Here is a 21,466-nt window from a genome sequence, read left to right as displayed (position 1 = left end):
ATAATAGTAATGTATTTGCAAAAGAAACTAAATTTTATTTGTATGTCTAGCTCTTCTTTGCTACTGCCTAAGCAAAGCCAGGATTACCAGAGGACACCAAAATGTTACAATGAATGAATTCTTCCCTAAAGCCTCTAGAGAGAGGGCCACTTTGCTGACACCTCAGTTTTATGAAAGCTGAAATTATAACAGAAAAAAATTTAATTATTATTTTATTTGATATAACAGAAAGAAATTGAGAAGAGGCAGAGAGGAAAAAAGAAAGGAGACATCTGCAGTACTATTTCACTGCTTGTAAAGTCCAAACACACAGATGAGGACTAAGAACTTGAACCCCTGGCCCTTGCTCATTTTAACTTGTGTATTCCACTGGGCACACTGCGACCCAATCAGCTAAAATTAATATTGGTGCTTTTTGTGTGTTTGTTTTTGCCCCCAGGGTTATTGCTGGGGCTTGGTGCCTACACTATGAATCCACTGCTCCTGGAGGACATTTTTCCCATTTTGTTGTTGTCATTAGTGTTATTGTTGTCCTTGATGTTGTTGTTGTTGGATAGGACAGAGAAAAATCGAAAAAGGAGAGGAAACAGAAAGGGGGAGAGAAAGACACCTGCAGACCTACTTCACCGCTTGTGAAGCGACCCCCTTGCAGGTGGAGAGCCAGGGGCTCAAACCCGGATCCTTGCTCTGGTCCTTGCGCTTCACTCCATGTAAGCTTAACCCACTGTGCTATTGCCTGAGCCCAAATTAAAGAAGGATTCAGAGGACCTAGTGGGGGTTGTATTGTTATATGGGAAACTGGGGAATGTTATGCATGTACAAACTATTGTACTTACTGTTGAATGTAAAACATTAATTCCCCAATAAAAAACAATTCAAAAAAAATATTGTTTTGACCCACACAGCCAATGGTACTTTGCTACCACAACCATGAGAAGCAGAAACAATGTGTTAGACACTTTTGAATTTCTGCAATCATAAAGATTTAATAACTAAGGAGCAGGCATGTATATGTCTTGACCACTATCAGACTCTACCTTAGTGAAAAGAAATAATATAGAAATTTGGAGGGCCAGGCAGTAGCGCACCGGATTGAGCACAGATAGCACAAGGACCCACGTAAGGATCCCAGTTCAAACCCCCAACTCCCAACCTGCAGAGGAGAGGAGTCGCTTCGCAGTGGTGAAACAGGTCTGCAGGTGTCTATTCTTTCTCTTCCCCTCTCTGTCTTCCTTTCCTCTCTCAGTTTCTCTTTGTCCTATCCAACAACAGCAACAACAACAATAATGGAAAAAAGATGGCCTCCAGGAGCAGTGGATTTGTAATGCAGGCACCAAGCTCCAGAGATAACCATGGAGGCAAAGAGAAAGAAAGAAATTTTTTTAGTGGCATGGTCCAGGAGGTGACACAGTGCATAAAGTGTTGGACTCTCAAGCGTGAGGTCCTGAGTTTAATCCCCCGCAGTACATATACCATAGTATCTTGGTTCTTTTCCTCTCTCCTTCTACTTTCTAATTAATAAATAAAATCTAAGAAAGAAAAAGAGAGAGAAAGAGAAAAAGAGAGAAAGGGAGAAAGAAAGAAAGAAAAAGAAAGAAAGAAAGAAAGAAAGGAAGAAAGAAAGAGAGGGAGGGAGAGAGAGGATTTAGTGGCCAGGTGGTGGTGCACCTGGTGAAATGCACACATGACAGTGCACAAGATTCAAGCTTCTGGTCCCCACCTGCAGGGAGAAAGCTTCACAAGTGATGAAGCAGGGCTGCAGGTTTCTCTCTGCCTCTCTCTCTCCCTCTCCCTCCCCTCCCCTCTCAATTTATCTCTGTCTCTAGCAAATAAAATAAATAAAGTTTTTGAAAGAGAAACTTTTAAACCACACAGTATGATTTTGTACTAGAAATGCTTATCAGTACTATGGGAACACCAAGAAGTGATACAGTAAATTAATATGGAGATTGTGGCCTCATGAAAAAGTATCTGGTAATCAGATAATTCAAAGAGCATGATTGGTCTAGAGGGAGGTAAACAAAATCAAGTAAATCACAGAAGATAAGAGAATTGAAAGGAAATAAAACAAAATGGAATGGGAAGTTATAAAACACGCATTATTCTTTAAATAAAAGAAAGTCACTGAAGTTTTTCAGCAAAAAATAAAAACTGCTCACTCTGTTTTCATTTTTAAAAGATAATTTTGAACATTTATTTGGAACATTCTCTTAAGTGGAAAAACTTATTCCCCTCATGATGCTCTCAAATAAAGTGTTACCTAACTAAATTGCATCCAATATAAGACAAGGAATTTCCATTTGTTTTGGCAACCGAACTGCAAGCTAATGTGCTTAGATAAATACTGGTAAACAGGTTATTAACTCAGCAAAAACAAAATTTTCACTATCCTTCTTCCTAAAAGAGTAGGCATATATAAGTAGAGAGTCTCAATATATTACATGGAAAACTATTTAAATGTGTGTGTTAAAGCAAAAATATTGAAATTAAAATAAAGGTTTAATTCTCCCCCTCAAAAAAAACTTATATCCTGATATTTCTTCCTCCAACTACAGAGTAGAAACTTCCTCCAAAGGCTAGTGAGTGGAGAAAGACTCTCCAATGGGAGGTTGGGTCAACACCCTCTACCACTTGGGCAGACTGGTCCTGAAATGAGTGCAGCCTAGAATGCTCCCAGCTGTGATCATGGACTGTGAGTTCAAACTGACAGGGACTCAGAAGTTACATGGGCTCTTGTGTTAGATGTAAATATATAAAGAACCTGGGTCAGATTGAGGAGGCAAACAGTTCATTGTATTTATATGCTTCCTTAATGTTTGGGAGCTATCCTCGGCCCTAATCCAGCTTTCTAGTTCTGTTCTCAACTCTGACACCATCTTCCCAGACAATATTTTTAGTCCACTTGCATATTAGCTATCAAGCTCAAGCAAAAATTACTAAATTCAAGGGCCCCAGTAATATACCTAAAATAGAATTCCTAGCCTCTTTCCACCCTAAGATCTGTTCTATTAGTACTTTCAGTTCCTTTATTAAACATTCTGTCCTGCTTTATATCTTACTGCATTTAAGCCACCAAGTTGCAGATGCTACTACGATTTCATCCTGATCTCCTTGGGCAGATGACCTAACAAATGTATCCTGGAACCTCACCTCTCCAGATCTTACACCACTAGGGAAAGAAAGAAACAGGCTAGGGGTATGGATTGACCTGCAAACACCCATGTCCAGTGAAGAAGCAATTACAGAAGACAGATCTCCCACCTTCTGAAACTCATAGATAATTTTGGTTCATAGCCTCAGAGGGGGAGAAATAATAGGGGGAAGATAACCAGAGGGTACTGAACTCCAATTCTATCAAGACCCTTAGACCTTGAAAGAGAAGATGAAGAAAAGGAGGACATTGGCAAATTCCAATAGGTGTAAGTATGACTTAGAAAGGAAGAGAAGGCAGAGCCATAAAAAAATGGGCAAGTATATATAAATATAGTCATAGAAATAATAGTCTGGATCAGGTGGTAGCACATCGGATTAAGTGCATGTGGCGGCACAGAGCACAAGGACCACTGTAAGGATTTGGGTTCAAGCCCTGGCTCCCTACCTTCAGAGGTGATCAGGCAGAGAAGCAGATCTGCAGGTGTCTATCTTTCACACCCCCTCTCTGTCTTCCCCTCCTCTCTTGATTTCTCTAAGTCTTATCCAACAACAATGACATCAATGACGATAATAATAACCACAATAACAATAAACCAACAAGGGCAACAAAAGGGAAAAAAATGGCCTCCAAGAGCAGTGGACTCATGGTGCAGTCAGCGATCCCCAGCAATAACCCTGGAGACAAATAAGAGAGAGAGAGAGAGAGAAGGAGAAATATATATAGGAAGCAATATAAACGTGCAGTTTCTGTTAAGTAGTGGTCAAACTGTACTACCAGTGAACTTGCATTTCCCACAGTAGAAGTAAAAATAGAAGAAAAAAAAAAACCTGCTTTCTAAAGTAGCCACAAGTGAGTGAACAGAAGTTATAGATAAGAATCTACACTTGGTGGGTTTAACAAATAATGCATAAATGCCAGTCCAAACACATATTTTGAAAGTGCAGAAACTGTGTATCCAACTTAGAAGTGTTCATTACTTAATGGACCAATTTTTTAGAATGTTAGTGCTCAAGCCAAGGATTGATCAGTGACCAAAAATTACAAAAGCATTAGCACCAGTCCACAAAACTATGAAATTGTGGTCCAAGTTATATTTCAAAGGCAAACATGTTTGTTTTCAATGATCAAATCAAGCCATAAATCTCGACTTCACTTTTATCCTTGATCAGTGTAGCCAGAAGGAAAGCAATGGACCAGCAATTATCTGAGAATGTGAACAATGAATATAGCCAAGGAAAATTTTTTTTTGTATCTGAATATTCTAGATATTCAACTGCTAACTCTGTAGCTCATATTCTTCTTTACTGACCATAATGTTTTTGTTTTTATTTATTTATGTATAGATCCTGGCTATGCATGTAGAAAATTCAATGAATTGAGAAGATTAAAATAATAATTGCTAACAAAATTATCACTTCACTTTTCACTACTTATAAACCAACTTTTAAAATTCATTACTTGTGATTAGGAGAGAGTTTTCTGGGTTAGAGCCTATGGCTTGCCACATGAGGGTTAGGTTCAAAATCCAACACTGCATGGGAAGTGCTAATGTACTCCAGAAAACTGGTACTGTGGTGTCTCTTTCTGCCTGTGGCTCCTCCCCCCTTCTTCATCTTTTGTTTTTTAACTTTTTTTAAATTAGGGAGATTAATGGTTTATAGTCAACAATAAAATACAGTAACAAAAAACAAAATACAGTAGTTAGTACATGTATAACATTTCTCAGTCTTCCACATAACAATTCAACCCCCTCTAGGTCCTGTTCTGCCATCATGTTCCAGGACCTGAACCCTTCCTCCCTCACCCCAAAGTCCTTTACTTTGGTGCAATACACCAAAGCCAGTCTAAGTTCTGCTTAGTGTTTTGTTATTTTTCAACTTCTTTTTTAAATTTATTATTTGTCATTTAATAATTATCAACAAGATTGTGGGATAAGAGGTGTAAAATTCATACAATTCCCACCATCAGTGTGCCATACCTCCCTCCATTGGAAGGTTCTCTATTCTTTATCCCTCTGGGAGTATAGATCAAAGATCTTAGGGGTGCAGAGGGCGGTAGGTCTGGTTCTGTAATTGCTACTTCATGGGTGCTGGTAGGCCATACTCCCACCTGTCTCTACCTTTCCCTAGTGGGGCAGGGCTCTGGAGAGGTCACCCCCTCCTCATCGTAACAGTAATGAAATTACATATGTGCAGTGCTCACTACCTCAAAAAAATACTTATTTCCAATGGATATCATTTGGAAAATATTTGAAAAGTGACACATATCCAATGTTTGACAGTGCCACATTCTATGAACTTGGTATATAACAGAAAGGAAAAAAAAATTGCACTTCAAGTCAATCTAACTTGATTGATGAATCAAAAAAAATTTTTTTAAAACCTAATTTGTCATTATAATACAATGAAAATTATTTAAATATACAAAATGCTGGGTTAGTCAATAGGTATGGATTAGAAACAGAATACTTGACTTGAAATTCAGTGTGATATAACTATAAATTCCCCACAACAAAGACCCATGTATCACAACAGCAAGAAGGCCTTGTTCATATTAGCCTAGATCAGACATCTCCTTAAATTACATAATTAGGGTCTACGAAGATGGCGCTGAAAGCAAAGAAGGAGGTCCCTGCCCCTCCCAAAGATATTGGAAACTAAAGCCGAAGCTTTGAAGGCAAAGAAAGTAGTGTTGAAAGGTGTCCACAGTCATAAGAAAAAGAAGATCCGCAAGTCACCTACCTTCCGTCTGCCCAAGACACTGCAGCTCTGAAGACAGCCCAAGTGTCCTCAGAAGAGAGCCCTCAGGAGAAGCAAGCTTGACCACTTTGCCATCATCAAGTTCCCCCTGACCACAATTAGCCATGAAGAACATAGAAGACAATAACACACTTGTTTTCATTGTGGATGCCAAGGCCAATAAACATCAGATAAAACAGGCCGTAAAGAAACTCAATGACATTGATGTGGCCAACGTCAACACCCTGATCAGACCTGATGGAGAATAGAAGGTATATGTTCGATTGGCTCCTGACTAATGCCTTGGATGTTGCCAACAAAATTAGAATCACTGAAACTGAGTCCAGCTGCCTAATTCTAAACATAACTTTTTGCTATTTATATGTTTACATAATTAGGTATATACTTATGAACTTCAATTGCACATTATTATACTTATTATATACAATACATGGCAAGAGGTATAAGGTGAGTATGTTGACATAGAAATATATGATATAGTCAGTGTTTCCTTTTTACAAATTTTTAAAAATAAAAAAGAAAGAAGGAAAGGAAGGAAAGGAAGGAAGGAAGAAAGAGAGGAAGGGAGGAAGGGAGGAAGGGAGGAAGGGAGGAAGGGAGGAAGGGAGGAAGGGAGGAAGGGAGGAAGGAAGGAAGGAAGGAAGGAAGGAAGGAAGGAAGGAAGGAAGGAAGGAAGGAAGGAATATATGGTATAGGGGATCGGGCAAGTAAAGCACACATGGTGCAAAGCGCAAGGACTGGAGTCAGGATCCTGGTTCAAGGCCCCAGCTCCTCACCTACAGGGGGGTCGCTTCACAAGCGGTGAAGCAGGTCTATAGGAGTCTGTCTTTCTCTTCCTCTCTCTGTCTTTCATTCCTCTCTTAATTTCTCTCTGTCCTATTCATGACAACAATGACAGCAACAACAACAATAATAACAACAACAATGATAAAACAACAAGGGCAAAAAGAGTGAAAAAATAGCCTCCAGGAGCAGTGGATTCATAGTGCAGGCACCGAGTCCCAGCAATAACCCTGGAGACCAAAAGGAAAGAAAGAAAGAAAGAGAGAGAGAGAGAGAGAGAGAGAGAGAAATAAAGGAAGGAAGGAAGGAAGGAAGGAAGGAAGGAAGGAAGGAAGGAAGGAAGGAAGGAAGGAGAGTAAAGAAATATATGATACAGAAGCAATATTGAGTAACTTTGGGAATCTATGCAAAATTGCAGTGTCTTTGAGTATCTGTGCTTATACATACACATTATGTTAGTGCTTGTAACATTTTCCATTCTCTCTTGCCCTGAAGTTTAAGGAGCTGATAAATCTAGAAAGTCTTGCAAATTTATCAAATACAAATTTTGATAGACTGAAAATGTTTCACAACCATCACTTTCAAATTGGGTCCCATAAGGAATGGCTAACTGATATGGCCCTGGGGTATGGAGGTGACCTGAAATTCATCAACTGCATTGAATTTAACTACCACAGTTAATATGCTAAAGCTAAATTTGGAAACAAAAGCCTTTCGGTCTCAGCTGCTGGGCTTGTCCTTTTAAAACAATAAAGAAGAATTAACACTGATTATGGACCTTTTTTTAAATTCTCCCTGAAGGAAGTTTGTGAAGCCATAAAGTCCTGGAGAGAAGAGGGCCTACTGTCTTCCATTCCCCCCGATTGCTTCCAGTTCTGTGCATGGCTTTGCAAATCTGCTTCCCACTTCTACCTATATAAAAACTTAATACTTTTCTGGAGAAGGTAGAGGTCGAATTGAGATAATTTTCTCTGACATCTGACTGTAGATTTGAATGTTGATGTGAGAGAATTGTATTCGTTGTGGCTATAGGCAGAAAAATCTTCATTTGACTTCACATTCACCATATTAGAAAGTCTTCAGGATGAAGAAATCTATCTTCCAAAGTCATGTAAACTATGTTTCTAAGGTAGCTAGATATCTGGGGCAATATTGAATTAAAGGATCTAAAAGGAGGTCGTATAATTCAACATTGTTTGTATCAGCAAAAGATCAATACAATACAAAAGAAATGAATTTAGAATCACATTTTCAAAATTAAACAGCTTTTCCATCAATAGATTGAATGGATATTACAGACAGAGGAAAAACACATTAATTGTACAGAAGATTAAAGTAGCACAGAACCAGTAATCTGTTCTCTGTATCAGGAAGTTTATTTATTTTTTTAAATATTTATTTTATTTATTTATTCCCTTTTGTTGCCCTTGTTGTTTTATTGTTGTAGTTATTATTGTTGTTGTCGTTGTTGGATAGGACAGAGAGAAATGGAGAGAGGAGGGGAAGACAGAGAGGGGGAGAGAAAGATAGACACCTGCAGACCTGCTTCACCGCCTGTGAAGTGACTCCCCTGCAGGTGGGGAGCCGGGGTTCGAACCGGGATCCTTATGCCGGTCCTTGTGCTTTGCGCCACCTGCGCTTAACCCGCTGCGCTACAGCCCGACTCCCAGGAAGTTTATTTTTTGTATTGTAGAATACCAATTTTAGGCAGTTATTAGCTACTATAATTTTTGTCTTTATCTTACTTTAATCTTGATACCTAATGATTTTCTAAAAATCAAATAATAAAAACTCATGAGGGGAGTTGGGCGGTAGCACAGCGGGTTAAGTGCACATGGCGCAAAGCGCAAGGACAGGCATAAGGATCCCGATTCAAGTCCCTGGCTCCCCACCTGCATGGGAGTTGCCTCACAAGCAGTGAAGCAAGTCTGCAAGTATCTCTCTTTTTCTCCCCCTCTCTCTGTCTTCCCTTCCTCTCTCCATTTCTCTGTCTTATCCAACAACGATGACATCAATAACTACAACAATAAAACAACAAGGGCAACAAAAGGAAATAAATAAAAATAATTTAAAAAATAAAATAAAATAAATAAATAAAAACTCATGAGATGAGTTTCATTCCATAGCTCTACCCAATACTACTAGACAAAATATTACTAAATTAATAGTAATAAATACTAAAGAGTGAAGTCCATCAGACAATTATTAAGGACATAAAGTGGGTTGGTTAACTCAGAGTCTCAAAATCTTACTTTCAAGGTCACAATCTAGTGAGAATAAAAGGCCCATATACTAACTGTAGTTTATCTTTTTTATCTTTATTTATTTATTGGATAGAGACAGTCAGAAATTGAGAGGGAAGGGGATGGTAGAGAGGGAGAGAGACAGAGAGACACCTGCAGCCTTGCTTCACCACTTGCAAAGCTTTCCCTCTGCAGGTGGGGACTGGGGGCTCGAACCTGGGTCCTTGTAAACTGTAACATGTGTACTCAACCAGTTGTGCCACCATCCAGCCCCAAGTTTATTTTATCTTTATAGTAACCTTAGAAATTAAGTAGATAGGGAGTCAGGTGGTAGCTACAGCAGGTTAAGTGCACATGGTGCAAAGCGCAAGGACTGGCATAAGGATCAGGGTTTGAGCCCCCCACTCCCCACCTGCAGGGGAGTTGCTTCACAGGTGATGAAGCAGGTCTGCGAGGTGTCTATGTTTCTCTCCCCCTCTCTGTCTTCCCCTCCTCTCTCCATTTCTCTCTGTCCTACCCAACAACAATGACATCAATAACAACAATAATAACTACAACCATAAAACAAGGGCAACAAAAGGGAATAAATAAATATTTTTTAAAAAAGAAAATAAGTAGATATTGTTCTTATTTCATTTTTTATATGATGCTCCTCAATATCGTAGTGGTTGATAATTTGTCCAAGGGCATCAATAAAAAGATAGAAGTAGAGGTACCTTCAATGGATTTTTCTACTTACTTTAGAAAATCTCTTTCCTAGGACATCAGTCCACAGATCTTAAGTGTTTAATTCCACCATGCAGTCAATCAGACTGCACTGAGCTGCCTCCATCTTTCTTTCATACCTGATTCAAGAACATAGCCCATTATTTCCTGAGCTTCATGGTTTCTAACCTCTGAACATCAACATAGCACTGAAAAACAAGCTAATTCATAAAAGGAAATAGCCTGGAGGCCAGGCAGCGTTGCACCTGGTTAAGCACACACTTAAGTTATAGTGCTCCAGGACCAGGGTTCAAGTCCCTGGTCCTCACCTGCAAGGGGAAAGCTTCATGAGTGGTAAAGCAGAGCTGCAGATGTCTCTCTGTCTCTTTCTCTTTCTCTCTCCCCCTTCTCAATCTCTCTCTCTTTCTCTATATGATTAGAATAAATAAATAAACAATTTTTTTTTTTTTTACTCAAGGAAATAGTGTGTCTACCTTCTGAAATCAGTTAGGAAATGTTATCAGCAAATCTCCCTTATAATGACCAAAGTAACCAATAAAGCTACTTTCAACTCCATAAAATATGGTCAGTTTTGATTCCATCATGTCATTAATATATCTTTATTTAGGAAACAGTAACTGCTGGGGACTCTGAGATTCATGACTCCTGTTACTTATGAATATGTGTATACAATACTGGTTTTTATGAACTATGTATTAGAATTATAAAATGCCTGATTAGTCATGTCATAAATTCTTTATCTTCCCTTGCTATTTCTGTTGCCAGATTGCAGGTATGTTTGAACATTATCAGGGTAAACACAGATATGGGGTCAAAAGGCCCTGCAGGCAACTTAGCCTTATCTGATATACGTATCCTTGGCATAAGGAGAGGAGTTGCAAAATCAAAGTAGAAACTGATGTAATCATTAGAACTGGAGATAACAAGCTTGTGATGTGGTGGTTTACATAATAGGAAAGAGATTATTAAAATGTTTACTCCCCCTAACACGTTTATATTTGACATAGCTGGGGGTTTTATTGTTTGTTCTGTTTTGCTTTTGCCTCCATGGTTATCGCTGGGGCTCGGTGCCTGCACTACAAATCCACTGCTCCTGAAGGCCATTTTTTCCATTTATGTTGCCCTTGTTGTAGTTGTTATTGTTATTATAGCCGCTGTTGTTGTTGGATAGGAGAAATCGAGAGAGGAGGGGAAGTCAGAGAAGAGAGATAGACACCTGCAGACCTGCTTCACGGCTTGAGAAGCAACCCCTCCTGTAGGTGGGGAGCTGGGGGCTAGAACTGGGATCCTTTCGCAGGCCCTTGAGCTTTGCGCCATGTGCACTTAACCTGCGGTGCTAGCACCCAGCCCTCTACTTAGCTTTTTTTGATGTATGTGCATATGCTCAATAAAGAAAGGAAGAGGCCTGTGTTTGTGATTGCTCAGTGGAATCCCATCACGAGGCATATGATGTCAGGCACCTCCAGACACTCTCTCACCGTTATGATGGTGTTCAAAGTAGTTCACTGAATGCCGGAAACCTTGGAGCCCAGCAAGTAAGAACTCAAACACATTAATACACTAATAAACTATTTTGAAATCTGTGGTAATGTTAAAAAAATCTACCTATACAGAAAATATCAAGTTTCAATCTTACCTCTTAACATCAACAAAAAACAAAGCTTTGGATTAACAACAAAACTTTAAAATAGTATAATCAATCATAACTGTAAAATGTACTGCTGTCCTTGACATCAAGGTTTAAATAGAAGACACTATCTTCTATGCTTATATTGCAAATGTTGATAAAAGTTACATTGTATTAATAGTATGATTCTTAGAAAAACTAAGTTCAGAAACATGGTATCAATTGAGAAATGACTAATTATACATCTATTTCCAAACAATCAGCAATTAGAAAAAAACATGTGACATAGTAAAACTATCCTCTCCCATCTTGTTTTTTCAATGAAAGGTGCAAATATGGTTCTAATCAATGGGAAGTTCTTTGTGAACCTTACCTTTGCAACTCTGACTAGAACTGTTTTTATCCCGCAAAACAACAACAGAAGTGAAATTGTTTGAATAATATACTTTTTTCTCCAAATCATGTTTCCAAATCCACTGCCAAAGCAAACACATGGTATGTGTTAGTCAGCTGCGTCTGCATCAATTCATCATCTGATTGGTTGCCAAATTTATTACACTAAATCCCACTGTTTTAAGAACCTAACTCCAAACATCCTTTTAAGCTTGCAGAATACTTTAAATGTAGTTTAAATGTAAAATGCTTTCAAATTACACTATTTTAGCAAAACTTTAGGAATAATCTTCTTGGACAGACTCTACATTACAAACTCCACATTACAGGTCCATGGAGCTTTGGACTTAAAAATAAGATTCCAGGGCCGGGTGGTGACACACCTGGTTGAGAGCACATGTTACAGCGCACAAGGACCCCGGGTTCAAGCCCCTGGCCCCCACCTGCATGGGGAAAGCTTTGCGAGTGATAAAGCAGGGCTGCAGGTGTCTCTCTGTCTCTCTTTTTCTCTATCTCCCCTTCCTCTTGATTTCATGCCATCTCTATCCAGTAAATAAAGATGATAAAATGTTATGCATGTACAAACCATTGTACTTACTGTTGAATGTAAAACATTAATTCCCCAATTAAAAAAAGTAAAACAAAAAAATGAAAAAAGAAGAGAACTTCCACAGACCATCGTCAGTGTATCAAATACATACTTTCTCATCTTCTCCGTCTTCCCTCTCGTTAAAAATACATGAATTCTGTTCATTCTTTTTATTTCTTTTTTTTAATTTCTTTTTTTTTCTTTCTTTTGTTGGGGAATTAATGTTTTACATTCCACAGTAAATACAATAGTTTGTACAGGCATAACATTCCCCAGTTTCCCATTTAACAATACAACCCCCACTAGGTCCTCTGAATCCTTCTTGGACCTGTATTTTCCCCACCCAGCCACCCACCCCAGAGTCTTTTACTTTGGTGCGATACGCCAATTCTAGTTCAGGTTCTACTTGTATTTTCTTTTCTGATCTTGTTTTTCAACTTCGGCCTGAGAGTGAGATCGTCCCATATTCAGCCTTCTGTTTCTGACTTATTTCACTCAACATGATTTTTTCAAGGTCCATCCAAGATCGGCTGAAAATGGTGAAGTCACCATTTTTTACAGCTGCGTAGTAGTCCATTGTGTATATATACCACAACTTGCTCAGCCACTCATCTGTTGTTGGACACCTGGGTTGCTTCCAGGTTTTGGCTATTACAAATTGTGCTGCTAAGAACATATGTGTACACAGATCTTTTTGGATGGATATGTTGGGTTCCTTAGGAAATATCCCCAGGAGAGGAATTGCAGGATCATAGGGTAGGTCCATTTCTAGCCTTCTGAGAGTTCTCCAGGCTGTTCTCCACAGAGGTTGGACCAATTGACATTCCCACCAGCAGTGTAGGAGGGTTCCTTTGAGCCCACAACCTCTCCAGCATTTGCTGCTGTTACCTATTCTGATGTATGACATTCTCACAGGAGTGAAGTGGTATCTCATTGTTGTCTTTATTTGCATTTCTCTGATAATTGGAGACGTGGAACATTTTTTCATGTGTTTCTCGGCCTTTTGGATCACTTGTGTGGTGAATATTCTGTCTATGTCCTCCCCCCATTTTTGGATGGGGTTATTTGTTGTCTTGTCGTTTAATTTCATCATTGGGGAAATCTGCTTATCTTTTGCCCTCAGCAAATAGCCATCTCGCTACTTGCATTCTAATATCACCAGTTCTCATCAGCACAAGAACATTTCTTTAGCAATGCTCACTCTCTCCTAATTTATCAACTCTCTACCTCTTCTGAATTTTTCCATTCATGTATAAAAGTTTTATTTCTCCCAGGTTAATTATGTTAATAGTGTCAACTTGGCTCAAAACTATTTTTCACTAGTGCCATATGATAGTAATTAAAACTCGATTCAGAAAATATTTTTCTCATCCAATTAAATGTAACTTTATAAATCAAGTATAGATACATTTTTATATTCAATTCTTAAATGTAATTATAGAATTCAACAAAGATATTTTTTAAATGATGCTAAAACAAAGTAGATTTAGATGCTTTTTATTTTGTGAGCTCCAAACCCACAATGACTATTATTCTGAAGTTGTCTTCATTTCACCTGATAATCCTATACTGGTGATCTTACAGACGAAAGCTTTAAAAGGCTGTAGATATATTAAGTAGGCTAAAAGGATATTTGCAAGCCAAATAAAGCTTACATAAATAAAGTTTAGTACAACATAATAGGGATAAAAAGCTATGCATATTTTGATATTTTAATAGCTATATTTCTGAAAGTAAAGAAATGTTAAATAATTTAATACTGTAGTATTTAACATGCAATTGTGAAAATATTTTATTGTGGAATCAATAGCAAATTTATCAATGAGAAGAATGAATTATCTTGTTGTTATGAAACATCAAGATCTAGTTTGTGTTTTATACTAACAAATTTCTTAAGTGCAACCAATCACATTTCAAGCATTCAACAATCTCATATGATCACTGACTATAGTAGTTAAAAAGCACAGGTATGGAAACACACAGAATAAGAGGAACAAATTATCTGAATTCAAAATGGAAGGTAAAAGGCTGGCATGAACTTTGCACAACAAAGAAACTTAGCAATTGGGTTAACTTTGAAAACCCCTGTCAACACCCATGTTCAGAGGAAAGCAATTATAGAAGCCAGACCTTCCACCTTCTGCACTACATAATGACCCTGGGGATAAAGAATAGGAAAGCTATCAGGGGATGGAATGGGATATGGAGTTCTGGTGGCAAGAATTATGTGGAATTGTACCCCTCTTCTCCTATGGTCTTAAATTTCATTTAAGTTGGACTTTTCTCCTATGAGGTGAATCTACCTGAACATTTAATCCATATGATGATGAGATTATCTTTTCATCACTGTTGCCTTCCCCAAATTTTATAGTTAGTATTGCAATTTTTTCATTAGTACTTAAGTATAACTGATTGACTTCTTAAACTTATTAAAGAATGTAACCCCAAATAGCAAATCTCAGCGTATGTGAAATGTGGCTGTGAGAATATGGCCCCATAAATACAGTGACACACTTCTTTTCTGTGTATAACTGAAACCAATGCATTACAAACACTATCAATAGCTATATGAAAACACTCTTTAAAAAAAAAAGACTAGTATAAACTACTGAATGAGAGAAATGATTTACTGCCTAATACAAAAGTATTCATCTTCTGTTTTCAGGTAAGCAGTATTCTTTGACAAGTCTGTGTGATTTAGAGATTAAAACATGATGGATTTTTAAAATATAAATCAAGAAGAAAGTCAAAATATGTTATTAAATGATTTGAAGGCAAACATTCCAAGAGAACCATTTTCACTCATATTAAAGTACCTTTGTAAAAGCAAAGGAGAAAATACATGGAAGCCATACTTGGGAGGAAGGTCTTTGAGGAAATATCCTTTTTTTTTGAAACCACTGTGAAATTTCAAATGAAAGCACAATAAGCCAATTTAGAAACCAAAGAATGTTTCTGAAAGCCTTCTTTGTCTAATTTCCTCAGACAGTTCTTAGATATCAAAGATGAACAAATAAAAATATCAATATATTAAAGTTAAGCTGGCAAACGCTAGAAGAAGAAGAAAGTTAAGCTACATCACTTGAACAGATTTTTATCAGCAACAAAAATTTTAAATTGTACCTGAATTTGAGAAGACTCATCCTTAGCCTATATTATGTCAATCTAAAAATATGACCTTTTGATAGTGTAACAGGAAGATAAGGGTATGATGCTTAAAGATACTAGAAATTAGAAGAAAAAGAAGGGGAGAACAAAAAGACTTTTTTATTTTAACAAATTGGCTATATAAACCACTGGGCATGTAGTTCTTCAATATTAAATTGAAATTGGGCAGAAACCTATCACAAGGTCAAATCAAAACCCACTTAAAAGATACACTACAGGTGTATTGTAAGAACTGTTACATGAAAGAAAAAGTGAAAATTATTCTTACTTCTTTGATAATGAGACATAGAAAGTTGCATATGAAATAAATGAAACAAACTGATAATTTTGAGACATAACTCCCACCCTTACCCTTAAGTAATCTCTGTTATTATGGGAAAGTTTGAAAACATTAATGTTTAACCTTCATATATTAATATAAACACTCAGCAACATCAAAAAAAGCCCCCAGTTAAACTATTTCCCATTCTAGACATAAAAAGATTCAGTACTTTCTCTTTTTAAAAAGTTCAAAGATTAAAGTTCAAGCTGTAATAATTTTATCAATTTTTATAAGAAATAAACATTTATAATTACATAACATTGTATATAATTTATAATTATATATAATTTTATGTGATATTGATATTTAAGTCCATCACGAGTATGTTGGAAAATCTATCTCCAGACTATTGTCCACCGAATTTGGAAAAATAGAACAAAGATTACACAAACTTTATTTTATTACAATTTTATTAAAATTTTATTTTAATAAAATTGTAATAAAATTTTATTACAATTTATTAAAATCAGTAAGAAAGATGAAAGGTCATTACAAGTTTACTTGTTATAATTTTTTGACTTACTGTAATGTGACACCGAATCTATCTGAGATTTATCAGCAACAACATATTTTTTAAAAGAAGATTCTTTTAATGAAACTGAACAACTTATTTAGCCAAACACAAAAATAAATTCCAAATGGATCAAGGACTTGAATGTTACACCAGAAACTATCAAATACTTGGAGGAAAATGTTGGCAGAAGTATTTTCCGTATAATTATTTTTATTTATTTATTTTTTATTGTTGCATAGAGACAGAGAGAAATTGAGAGGGGAGAGAGAGTGAAAGAGACAGAGAGACACCTGCAGCCCTGCTTCACCACTTGTAAAGCTAACCCCTTGCAGGTGGGGACCAGGGGCTTGAACCTGGGGCCTTACACACTGTAATGTGTGCATTTAACCAGATGTGCCACCACCTGGCCCCTTCATATAAATTTTAAAGACATATTCAATGAAATGAATCTACTTACAAAGAAGACTAAATCAAAAATAAAATGGGACTACATAAATTGAAAAGCCTCTGCACAGCACAAGAAACCATCACCCAAAGAGACCCCTCACAGAATGGGAGAAGATCTTTGCATGCAATACATCAGACAAGAGGCTAATAACCAAAATATATAAAGAGCTCACCAAACTCATCAACAAGAAAACAAATGACCCCATCCAAAAATGGGGAGAGGATATGAACAGAATATTAACCATAAAAGAGACCCAACAAACACATGAAACAATGTTCCAAGTCACTGATTGTAAGAGAAATTCAAATAAAGACAACAATGAGATATCACTTCATTCCTGTGAGAACGTCATACATCAGAAAAGGTAGCAGCAACAAATGCTGGAGAAGTGAAAGAAACCTTCCTGCACTGCTAGTGGGAATGTCAATTGGTCCAACCCCTGTGGAGAGCAGTCTGGAGAACTCTCAGAAGGCTAGAAGTAAACCTACCCTATGATCCTATAATTCCTCTCCTGGGGATATATTCTAAAGAACCAAACATACTCATCCAAAAAGATTTGTGTATACAGCAGCACAGTTTGTAATAGCCAAAACATGGAAGCAATCCAGATGCCTGATAACAGATGAATGGCTGAGTAAATTGTGGTATATATACATAATGGAATATTACTCAACTATTGAAAATGCGGACTTCCCTGAGCAGATAACCCCCACCAGTGTGCCCTGGAGCCCCACTTCCCCAGAACCCCACCACACTAGTGAATGAGAGAGACAGGCTGGGAGTATGGATTAGCCTGCCAAGGCCCATGTTCAGTGGGGAAGCAATTACAGAAGCCAGACCTTCCACCTTATGCACCCCATAATGATCCTGAGTCCATACTCCTAGAGGAGTAAAGAATAGGGAAAAAAATGGTAAATTCACTTTCTTCACCCCATCCTGGATGGAGCTTGAAAAAATCATGTTATGTGAGATAAGTCAGAAGCAGAAGGATGAATATGGGATAATCTCACTCATAGACAGAAGTTGAAAAACAAGATCAGAAGGGGGAAAACATTAAGCTTAACTTGAACTAGAGGTTGTGTATTGCACCAAAGTAAAAGACTCTGGGGTGGTTGGAAGGGTTCAGGTCCTGGAACATGATGGCAGAGCAGGACCTAGTAGAGGTCATTATGTGGAAAACTGGGAAATGTTATACATATACAAACTATTGTAGTTTATTGTTGACTGTAAACCATTAATCCCCCAATAAAGAATTTTTTTAGAAGGAATCTTCTTTTAATAATTGAATGTTTCCTAAGAATTCCTAAGAAAGAGAATGGTCATGCTATGTTTTTCCCTAGCCATAAAAGGTTAACTGTAGAGAATGGGAAAGCTATCAGGAGAGGGGATGGGATATGGAGATCATGTGGTGGCAATCTTGTGGAACTATACTCCTCTTATCCTATGGTTTTGTTAATGTCTCCTTTCTTAAATAAAATTTTTAAAAAGCCAGAGGAGGGGCCAGCTGGTGGTGCATCTAGTAAAGCACACAGGTTACAATGCACAAGGACCCTGTTTAAGGCTCCAGTCCCCACCAGCAGGAGGAAGCTTCATGGGTGGTGAAGCATGTTGCATATCTCTCTCTCTCCCTCTCCCTCTCTCCCTCACTCTCTCTCTCTCTCTCTCTCTCTCTCTCTCTCCCACTCTCTCTCACATGTTGCAGATCTCTCTCTCTTTCTCTCTCTCCCACTCTCTCTCCCACTCTCTCTCCCACACTCTCTCCTACTCTCTCCTTACCCCTTGACTTATCTCTGTAACTAGTAATAAATACAATTAAAAAACATAGGAGAAAAATCTTTTAAAAGGAGCTAGAGTTAAAAAACAGAAGAAAGGACAAGAAATGGTGCTAGAGACCTACAGTGGTTATTGGGGAAGGGGACACAAAGTTTTGGTGAAGAGTGTGGTGATTTCATGTACCATATGTGAGTGTGAATATACTTCTGAAATCTTACAATTTCATAAGACACTGTTAAATCACTAATAAAATGTTTTTTAAAATAAAAAAGGTACCTGTAGTCTTTACTATGTATAGTTTCTAGAAGGTAAACTACAGTGCCATTCTTATTACTAAATCTCTAGGCTATTGTTTTATATAATATATTCTCATTTTTCCTTTGAGAAACAGACTTGTGTTTTTCAGAAGGCAATTATTTTCCTATATCCTGAATAAAACTAGGATATCAACATAATACAAATTAAATTGTCAGCTTAGACTGACAATAGCAAGCAGCACAAACTGAGTGACTTAATCAACAGGAATTTATTTTCTCACCCACTTCTCTACAGCACAGAAAGTCATAGGTTAAAGCCCAGAAAGATTTACTTTCTTGTGAGAACTCTCTTCCCAGATTTCATATAACTGCCTTCTTATGTGGCTAGGGAGAATAAGAGGGAGAGCGAGAAGGGATGGGGGGAGATCTTCTTGTAAGGTCATTGTCTTTGAAGAGTGAGGGACAATCCTTATTGTCTCATTTAATTACTTCCCAAAGACTATCTATGGATAAGTCATATTGGTATTGGGAGGGGGAGAGATGAAAGTTAGTCAATAACATTAATTAATAATTTTCTTTAAAATGATCTTGAAAATTAAATGACATCATTTTCTGATACCTCTTTACGCAAGTAAGAAACAAATAATCACTTCAGTGTATTGATTGGAAATGATGAAGCCTAGAATGGTGCTGTCTTTCTGTTGACCCCAAAGTTGAAAAGCAAATGTCAGTAATTTTCAAGCCTGAGAGATGTGTTTCCAAGTCATCCATGATCGTCAACTTAACAGGTTATTACTAGTATATGAGGTCTTCTCATCTGAATGTCAGAAGTTGAAATGTGTTTCCTTTCCTCTGCTTGCTATGTTTTTTATCCAAAGTTTAACTCTCTAGGTCTTCACAGAAACCTTACTAGGTTTATCTTAACACTGTATCTTAACAAGAGGAGTCAGTTTTCTTCACCATGAAATCCATTGAACTTTTTAAAGGTGCCAGCAATCTTCAAAGCTATGGAGTCAAGCAATGAACTGGCAGCAAGCATGTTATGAAATTCTTTGACTCAAGACCACTAATAAAACAAGAAAAGTAAAATGAAATCATATTTTACCCTTATTCTTATGTTGACTTTTATATTGTCCTTTTTATCCTTTACATACAGAATTGAGCATTATCTGATTTGAATTTTAGTATTTAAAAACATTGTTTAATATTGAAATTAAGTAATATTTTTTCTGTTGTGACTTGGTCTCTGTTTGCTGTAAACAGCAAATGTCAGAAAACAATGCACCTGCTTTTCTGTCTTTATTTCAGACTGAGCAAATTCATAAAATGAACTGAAATTCCCTGTGAATATATGGATTTCTATGGTAGATTTGAAGACATGGGTGAAAAAATTTACCCTCACAAATTAAAAAAAAAACTTATTGTATTATTTCCAATATTTTTACCAATAAAGAATCCATAGGGGTGTGGGAAGGGTAGACTATGGCACACTTAGTTAAGCACATATATCAAGGGCCTGGGTTCAAGCCTCCACTCCCCACCTGCAGGTGGTGAAGCAGCTCTGAAAATGTCTATCTTTCTCTCTCCCTCTCTATTTCCTTACCACTCACAATTTTTTTCTGTCCTGTCAAATAAAAGTAGAAAGAAAAATATGCATTTGGGGGAAGCTTAGCTACTGAGTACAGAGAAATAACTTCAGAGCTACCATGGGCTAATATTTTGAGGCATGAGGGGCAAGGGAGAGAAAAAAGGTATCAAATTAAGTGCCATTATTCATGGAGTTAATTTGGTATTGTCCATGGTATTCCCATATGATGCCAAGAGAAGATCCCAGGGTCTCACTCTTTTAAGCCATGGATTTCACTAATTGAACCATCCCTGGACTCTCATGGATTTTTCAAACATTGTATCTGGGAAAAAAAGTATCAGGCTATCAGACTCAGTTTTATATAAAATTTCTCTTACAGGCAAACATCCTCTGAGAACAATTTGTAAACATTATCACTATAAGAAACTAAGATAACTGACTTACATGAGCACTCCTATCTGATCGATGTGGTTGTCTCATCATCTAATAGAGGATAGCAAATAGGGTTAGTAAGAAAGCAAAGAAATCAAAAAGGCCAAAATCTTTTCAGGGGAAAAATAATCCAGAATTAATATGCCACTTCACCATTAATTTATTAAATGTTCCTTCTACGAGTTCTCTTTAACTTTTTAAAATATTGTATTCACTATTTTAATGAAAGAAATACAAAGGGAAAGATACAGAGAAAGATCAGCAATGGGACCAGGAAGACCTGTATGAAAATAAATGTGAGTTATGAAAAGTGGGCAAGTGCTGCTCCAAATAAGCTGTTGAAGAGTATAAAACATCTGTAGAGGGAGTCGGGCAGTAGCGCAGTGGGTTAAGTGCAGGTGGAGCAAAGCGAAAGAACCCGCGGAAGGATCCCGGTTCTAGCCACGGCTCCACACCTACAGGGGAGTCGCTTCACAAGCACTGAAGCAGGTCTGCAGGTGTCTATCTTTCTCTCCCTCTCTCTGTCTTCCCCTCCTCTCTCCATTTTTCTCTGTCCTATCCAACAAAAACGACCACAATAATAAGTACAACAATAAAACAACAAGAGCAACAAAAAGGAATAAATAATAAATATTAAAAAAAGAAAAAACACATCTGCAGAAGGATCATTAGCATCTGAGAGTAAGGCAC

The 21,466-nt window shown here is 37.3% G+C and overlaps 1 long non-coding RNA gene and 1 pseudogene across 1 annotated transcript in view; one reads left to right on the top strand and one right to left on the bottom strand.

Annotated features, from left to right (window-relative positions):
- The window catches only part of LOC132538319 (uncharacterized), a 120,565-nt gene that overhangs the window by 38,322 nt on the left and 60,777 nt on the right, over nucleotides 1-21,466 (bottom strand). The gene's annotated exons all lie outside the window — the stretch shown is intronic.
- Nucleotides 5,758-7,377, top strand: LOC103111959 (large ribosomal subunit protein uL23-like; annotated as a pseudogene).

Source organism: Erinaceus europaeus, chromosome 4 (genome assembly GCF_950295315.1).
Source record: "Erinaceus europaeus chromosome 4, mEriEur2.1, whole genome shotgun sequence".
NCBI lineage: Eukaryota > Metazoa > Chordata > Mammalia > Eulipotyphla > Erinaceidae > Erinaceus > Erinaceus europaeus.
This window is presented reverse-complemented; position numbering and strand designations above follow the sequence as displayed.